At 39.9% G+C, this 8,003-nt stretch overlaps 2 non-coding genes across 2 annotated transcripts; both read left to right on the top strand.

The window, feature by feature from the left end:
- On the top strand, positions 1–73 carry trnaa-agc (transfer RNA alanine (anticodon AGC)). Its single transcript has one exon. It is a non-coding gene; the product is annotated as a tRNA-Ala (tRNA).
- Positions 74–782: 709 nt separating this feature from the next.
- Positions 783–855, top strand: trnaa-agc (transfer RNA alanine (anticodon AGC)). The gene has a single exon. It is a non-coding gene; the product is annotated as a tRNA-Ala (tRNA).
- Positions 856–8,003: the final 7,148 nt, after the last annotated feature.

Genomic DNA, 8,003 nt, shown 5'->3' with positions numbered 1-8,003 from the left:
GGGGGATTAGCTCAGATGGTAGAGCGCTCGCTTAGCATGCGAGAGGTAGCGGGATCGATGCCCGCATCCTCCAAACTTATTGTCAATTTTAATTATTTACAGATTTGAAAATAACTTTTGTATGAGTTTCAGTTTCGTTTTGCATTCGGGTTGCAGAAATAATACAGTTTTGTATGAAAATGTGGAAAAACGTGCTACAATAAAAACCCTTTTGATATTTAACAACTGTGAATCGCTTCTAGGACAAGAAACACATCAAAGGTTTGCAATAACGCAACATTTTATTACAATAATCGCGTGATGCTAACGTTGCTAATGCTAACACGCGCGAATACCAATGTTTTTAAAGTTTGCTTGATAAACTAAGTGTTCATTAGTCGCTTTTACAAGAGCTGGTTTAACTTTACCAGAGTTTCAGAGGAATCCAAGAAGAAACCATGAAGAAAACACGACATTTCACACGAGCTTTTCACGATTCGACGCGTTTCGCCTCCATGTTGTCACCACGAGGACAACTTTAAAGAAATAATACTAATGTAAAAAAGCTTTGAAGTTTGTCTTGTCACTTTTTCGCCACCAGAGGGCGGCAAACACACAAGATTATTACAGGTTTAACTCGTGATTTCGTGCATAAAGACTTAGTATTTGGACAAAAGCTTTTCATGTTATCTTATTAACAAATAGATGTGTAATCACAACAAACCACTTAAAATCATATAAACCATAAAATACAAGAATTAGTAAGTTTTTTTTTTTTTTTTCACTGTGTACGCATGCGCAGTGGGGGATTAGCTCAGATGGTAGAGCGCTCGCTTAGCATGCGAGAGGTAGCGGGATCGATGCCCGCATCCTCCAAACTTATTGTCATTTTTTATTATTTAGAGTTTAAATATATATACTAAACTTTCTTCTAAAACTGTCTATTATTTCTGCAACGTGAATGTTAAAAGAAACTGAAACTTATACAAGTTTTGTATGAAAATGTGGTAAAACGTGCTACAATAAAAACCCTTTTGATATTTAACAACTGTGAATTGCTTCTCGGACATGAAACACGTCAAAAGTTTGCAATAACGCAACATTTTATTACAATAAACGCATGATGCTAAGGCTGCTAATGCTAACACGCGTGAATACCAATGTTTTTAAAGTTGCGTGATAAACTAAGTGTTCATTAGTCGCTTTTACAAGAGCCGGTTTAACTTTACCAGAGTTTCACAGGAATCCAAGAAGAAACCATGAAGAAAACACGACATTTCACACGAGCTTTTCACGATTCGACGCGTTTCGCCTCCATCACCACGAGGACAACTTTAAAGAAATAATACTAATGTAAAAAAGCTTTGAAGTTTGTCTTGTCGTGTCACTTTTTCGCCACCAGAGGGCGGCAAACACATGAGATTATTACAGGTTTGACTCATGATTTCTTGCGTAAAGACTTAGTATTTGGACGAAATAAATAATAGTTTGATTAAAATACCTTATATAACTGTAAAATAAATTGCCTTTTGTTGATTTTATGGCTCTAACTTGTCAATAAATTCTATATAATGGTTAAAAAAAAAGTTCTGGTTTGTGATTGGTCAGCAGTGGGCTCACTAATAATACTAATAACTGCTCAACTAATATAATGTATTACACATTGAAAGCCTGTTTGTTGTGGTAAAATGTCATAAAAACGATAGATACACTTTTCTACAATATTGTCACATTAACTTGGACCAACATGAGACTATTAATAATAACAGTAAAATATAAACTATGATGAAATAAACGCACGTAAACAACAATAGCAGTGTAAAAGTAACAGCTCCAGTGTTTATTATGTCGGATTATATGTTTTAATTTCAGCAGACACATGTAGATGATAAAAAAAAGCAAAAATAGACTTTCATTTTTTAAGCTTCCTCAGTCATAGAGTTTAATTTACTCTTAACCAAGCATTACATACAAGCTGTAAAAAAATAAATAAGAAAATGGATAAAAAAAATAATTTGAAAGCCAAAATAAAATGTCTTCAAAAGCAATTTAAATGTTTGTATCATCATGAAGTCACTTAGAGTTGAATTTTGATAGATTAATGTGTATTTTAGTGATGATGTATTGTCTCAGAATGAACATTTAAAATAATAATCCAGATATTGTTAGTTTAAAGCTTTAACTCAACATTTTCTGTTTATTAGATAGTATTTATTATTTTAAAAAAGCCATTTTAAGGCCGTTGAATTGTCAGATTGTGGATTTGTTGACCTGGTTTACGGTTCATATCTCTGTAATTACAGTTTTTCTCCACATGAAACAAAAAAATGGCGCAGAGTTCAACGTCTTCCTTGCACAAACGTGGAGTATGTTTGAGTCATTTGTGTAACAGCAGTAGCTCAGCGTCTGTCCCGTCTTGTCCCGTCGTAAACTTGAAAATCCGCTCGTCGGTTCGTCACGTTTTGCCTCGTTTTCTGATGCGGCGAGTTCTGGAAAAGTCCGTCCGCCGCAGTCCGAAGACGACTTACCGTCTCACTCATTTCATCAAACCAGGGAAATATTTATACAAAGCAGAATTAAATGAAGCGTAGGCCTAAGCGTAGAGTCCAAGTGAAAGCTAAACTGGCCTCTGAGCAGGAAAAAACACAATTTTCTGGATTACTCTTGAGATATTCGCAACAATGTACTTGTAACGTGACTAAATGTGACTGTGCGTATGAAACAAACACACTCAGAAAGACATTTTTCTGCCTCAAAGACGTGATCGTCGTCAGGTGAAGGAAAAGGAGGTTCATGGAGCAAATCTCAACCAATGATGACGTTTGATGGATTATAAACCGTTTAAAAACCTCCCTCAGGCTCGTCCCGCTCCATCTGATGTGACATGACCTGATATTTGCTTTTATTTTGACATTTTCTGACTCTTTTGGCTCTTGAGCTTTCACCTGGAAACGACGACGCCGTTCAATTTGCACCTAAAGATGTTTAACTGTTTCATTTAAACCAGATTTATGTGGAACAACGTGACTTCAAAGGCTTTTTTCTTAAAAGACAGAGAAATACATAAAATAAAATATATAAATAAAGAGTAAAGTAACAGCTAAACACACCAAACTTCACAATCTTACTCAACACAATTTTGCCTGATTTATGACAAAATCACTTGAAAATCAAGCAAAATTAAGTTTTTTATACACATTTTTAGTGAGATAAAGTTCACTCTAGAACTAAATAAGAAAACCAAAATCCTATGCGTTTTTTTGTCAATAACGAAGCCGCAAAATGCAAAAAGTGAGATATTTGAACCCATTTTACAGATTTTAAGTCCAAATTTTGGCATTTTATACACATGAAATGCCTTATTTGTACGTGAAAACACACTACAATTCATTTAATTCTAAAGTTAATGTCATTAAAGTCGATAAAGTGATACATTAATCACCGATTATAAAAGATCTTAACGCTCGTTTTCCTTCTTCTGCAGCGACACGGCGAATAATCTCGACAAAATGAAACATAAACGTGGTTCAGCCTCTGCCTCTTCTTTATTCCTCCCGGATACAGCGCGCCATTGGCTGTCGGCCAGGCGGATCGGCCAATGAGAGACGAGCTTTCGGTCTGCGGCGTCGGAAGCGTTTTCTCCAGGGGATGAAAGTAAAAGAAGAGGAGGGGGAAAGAAAAGACCAAAAAATAAATAAAAAAGACACAAGAGAAAGGCAAGGATCAAAATGTGGAGTTGTTCTTTCAGCTTTATTTACATGCACCATTTCTGAGACGACCAAACGCTGCATTTTTACAACTGCAACCGGAAAAAGGAAGGTTTTTTTTCTGTTCGCATGGCAGTGATTTTACGCTCGAACAGAAGGCGTTTTGTCGGGGAAACGATGTCTTTCTTTTTGCAGGTTAATTTAGTTTCAGATAACGTTCAAAACAGGGGATATCATAGCGACATTTAATAAGCGATAGAAAACATTTGGACCGACGACATTCACGGGGGCGAAGGCGGTAAAAAGTGGACAAAGAAATGACGTTTTTAAAGGCGGGAGTTTGAGTTTCTTTAACCTCGGGGACGATCCATTGTGATGAATTCTGTCGTTAAATAACATTTGTCTTGTTAGAGAGACCGAAAGGATGTTTTTTGCACTCAAAATGAACAATATATTTAAACCAGATCAATTTTTCAGATTTATATGTCCGAAAAAAGTAAAATTGTCGCCATTTTTACACATAAAATGCCCCGTTTATGCTAGAAAACTTCACACGATGAGAAACTTGTAATACGTTTCCTTCTTACATTTACGCAAGGAAACTTAGGTAGAAGTTTGAAATTGATCGCTCAAAGTTTAAAAATATTTCCTATTCGCCTGCAGTGCCTCGTTTTCAAACGTAAAAACACAAAACTTTCATCTTTGTTCTCTCCGTTTGCCGTCCGCACGACTCCCAAATACTTTTTCCGTCAACAAAACAACAACGAAAAAACAACAACGGGTTTAGAACAAAGTGCGTCTTTTCCTTTTCCTCTTGAACCGTGACGAAAAACGGCGAAACGGAACTCTCTCTTGCGCTTTGTTGGTTTTTACACGTGTGCAGTACCGCGCAAACGCTTTGAGGAAGTGCAGGGGCCGAATAGTATCCGGCCCAAGGACACAAAAGGACCAGAACTGACCCGGACGCATCGAGGACGATTTTAGGTTCCGAGAAGGTCGATTGTGACTTTCAACTCCGTTTTATTGCGGCCGAATTGACTAAACTGAGCCAAAAAGGTCAGCAAAGGTTACATTTCCATTGATAAAAGGCACGACGGAGGCTGAGCAGCTACAGATGTCCACCACGTGCTCACATTTTAGACTCAAATAAACCAGGACAAAACTCGAATCTAACCCTGGATTAGATCAGGTCTAAACAAGGACTAAAACAGGACTAAACCGAGTTCACTTTGGGACGAAAATGGACTCAATAGGACCAAAAAACAAAGTGTGAGAGCAACGAAACCAAGATTAAACCGGGACCAAAAACAGGGTCTGATACGAGGTCTAAACCGAAACTAAACCAAGACTAAACCCAGGAATAGAACAAGGTCAAAACCAAGATTAAACCAGAACTAAAACTGGCACAATTTAGGTCAAAATAACAAGCGTGAAGCTAAAACTTTAATATTAAAGTTTCAGAAATCGAAGTTAATTGAATAAAACTGTGGACGTTAGTCGTCACAAGCACTCGATGTTTATGTTGTTATTACTTTAGTGGCGTTTTGCGCTGTACTGCACACTCTTCTGCACACTCTTCTGCACACCCTTCTGCACACCCTTCTGCACACTCTTCTGCACACTCTTCTGCACACTCTTCTGCACACTCTTCTGCACACCCTTCTGCACGCCCTTCTGCACGCTCTTCTGCACACCCTTCTGCACACTCTTCTGCACACTCTTCTGCACACCCTTCTGCACACCCTTCTGCACACCCTTCTGCACACCCTTCTGCACACCCTTCTGCACACCCTTCTGCACACTCTTCTGCACACTCTTCTGCACACCCTTCTGCACACTCTTCTGCACACTCTTCTGCACACCCTTCTGCACACTCTTCTGCACACTCTTCTGCACACTCTTCTGCACACTCTTCTGCACACTCTTCTGCACACTCTTCTGCACACCCTTCTGCACACCCTTCTGCACACTCTTCTGCACACCCTTCTGCACACTCTTCTGCACACCCTTCTGCACACTCCTCTAACACGTCACGGTCGCGGCTCAACGCGAGCGTCGTTTGGCAATATTCAACACTAAAACACGGACTAAATGGCTCGTCCTTGAACACGGGTGGTAACTTAGAACACCCGCTTCAGTGGCACCCGCTTCAGTGGCACCCGCTTCAGTGGCACCCGCTTCAGTGGCACCCGCTTCAGTGGCACCCGCTTCAGTGGCACCCGCTTCAGTGGCACCCGCTTCAGTGGCACCCGCTTCAGTGCCGGTTATTATAGCACCAAGTACATCTTAAAAAAGCTTAAGAGACGGCGTTTGTAAAAGTGGGTTCACGCTCGCACACAGACCCGGAACTGGACCCGGAACTGGACTTGATCAATCATAATCAAACCCAGACTTGATCATAATTAAAGTGAGACTTGATCATAATTAAAGTGAGACTTGATCATAATTAAAGTGAGACTTGATCATAATTAAACCATGACTTGAATTAAATATTATTTGATAGATTAATTCAACAGCACTGACACTGCTGCTGCCGCTTTCCTTTGTGGAGTTTGCATGTTCTGCCTGCGTCTGAGCGAGGTCTTTAACGACCACGACACTGCACGACGACACGTGGGTTTCAGAGCAGAGGAAAATTTGGACAGTTGCCGTAGCAATCAACAATTTAAAACAAAATATACACCATCTTTTAAAAGTCCTCAAGATGTCGCCGATGACAAGAATAAGCTAAAGCTAGGAGGCGCTAGCATAATCTGCTTCACGGCTCGGATCTGGAAACGACTTCTTACTTCACCGGCAAAAATATAATGCTTTTTTATATTGTTCGTCCATGAAAATGCATTGCTATTTCACTGGGGTTTCCTCAGGGTTGCTCTTTTTCCCCACTGTTAATTTCTCGTGAATGTTGGTTTATGTCGGTTTCGTTTCTGACTTTGTGTCGGTAAAGTCAACAGTCTCTCGAAGCCCCACGAGGCGACAAAAATGAATGAAATAGAAAAATAATTGAAATTAGCTAGCGTCATTGGCCCACGACACTTTAGGCCAATACTTCGTCCCTGTTTTTTTATGTGGTACAAAATATAAACGGTCCAAAGTCCTGAAAACGGCACCCAAACCCGGGGAAAGGCAGCGTGTCGCCACTCCCGTCAAAACGCTGTCAACACACTTTCACAAAACGCCTCTCCGTCCCTTTAAAATTGACGTCTGGAAATAGTGCAGATCGTTTTCAGTACCTCTTATACGAATCTAAAGCTAAAACACACCTAACATTGTCCTTAACTCGGCCCTAAACTAAGCGATACCTCTACTATTGCGATTACTGGAAGATGAAGGAAACACCATCATTTACCAAGACTCGTCTAAATAAACGGAACCACTAGAATAGTATACCAAATTAAAAAATTAGCGTACGCGTAGGGGAAACGTCACGAGGTCGATCGGGACAGACGGATATCGGGCGAGGGAGAAAGCTATCGAAAGAACACGCAAGAAGTTTGTTTTTAGGCTACACTTATTATTTTTCCTCAAAGTAAATAATACAAAAAAAAGAAAAAAGCTTGTCAAGTATGCTCCACTGTATGCAACATTCTCTGCAGCGATTCTGTAAACATGCCGATGACCGCGGAGAGCCAAGAGCTGGTTTGGCAAAAATGTTGTTTTTCCGGCTATTTGGGAGCTGTGCACACGAGAGCGCCGGTGTGGGGGAATAAAACGGTCCACAAATATTATTATGTTGGGAAAATGTGTGGTTATTTCATGCTTGATACGACATACTGGTATTGGATTAGTTTGTTTGTTTGTTTGTTTGATTCCGCTTTGCCAGCAACATTAGCTTAGCGGTAAAAGAAATGGTACGCGTTTCGTCAAAAAGTCTGTCGTTTCGTTAGCACTTTTGATACGAGTGCTACGGATCGGCAATCTGGGGTGGCTCTCACTGAACGCGATCGTAGAATGGTTTGTCACTCCCCAATTTGCGCCAGCTACCGAATTTGCGTCAACCGCGCTAGTCGTTAGCTTGACCGTACTTTCGATTCAATTCAACTTATTTTTGTAATGCCCGAAAAAGGGAAAAAAAACACTGCTGTAATGCCATTGATCACTAGAGCATTAGCGGTTAGCATTAGCCGGATTTATTCGTTAGTTTGTTTGTTTGATTCTGTTTTGCCCGCATCATTAGCTTCAATCCACAACGACAGTAAAGGAAGCGGTACGCGTTTCCTCAAAAAGTCTGTCGTTTCATTAGCACGTTTGATACGAGTTCTACGCATCACCAATCATGGGTAGCGGTCGTAGAAAGGTTTGTCACTCCCCAATTTG

The sequence above is a fragment of the Eucyclogobius newberryi genome, unplaced genomic scaffold (genome assembly GCF_026437365.1).
Source record: "Eucyclogobius newberryi isolate DKJ021-1_F unplaced genomic scaffold, fEucNew1.0.hap1 SCAF_21, whole genome shotgun sequence".
Lineage (NCBI taxonomy): Eukaryota > Metazoa > Chordata > Actinopteri > Gobiiformes > Gobiidae > Eucyclogobius > Eucyclogobius newberryi.
Note: the sequence above shows the minus strand (reverse complement) of the source record. Positions and strands in the feature narration are given on the sequence as shown.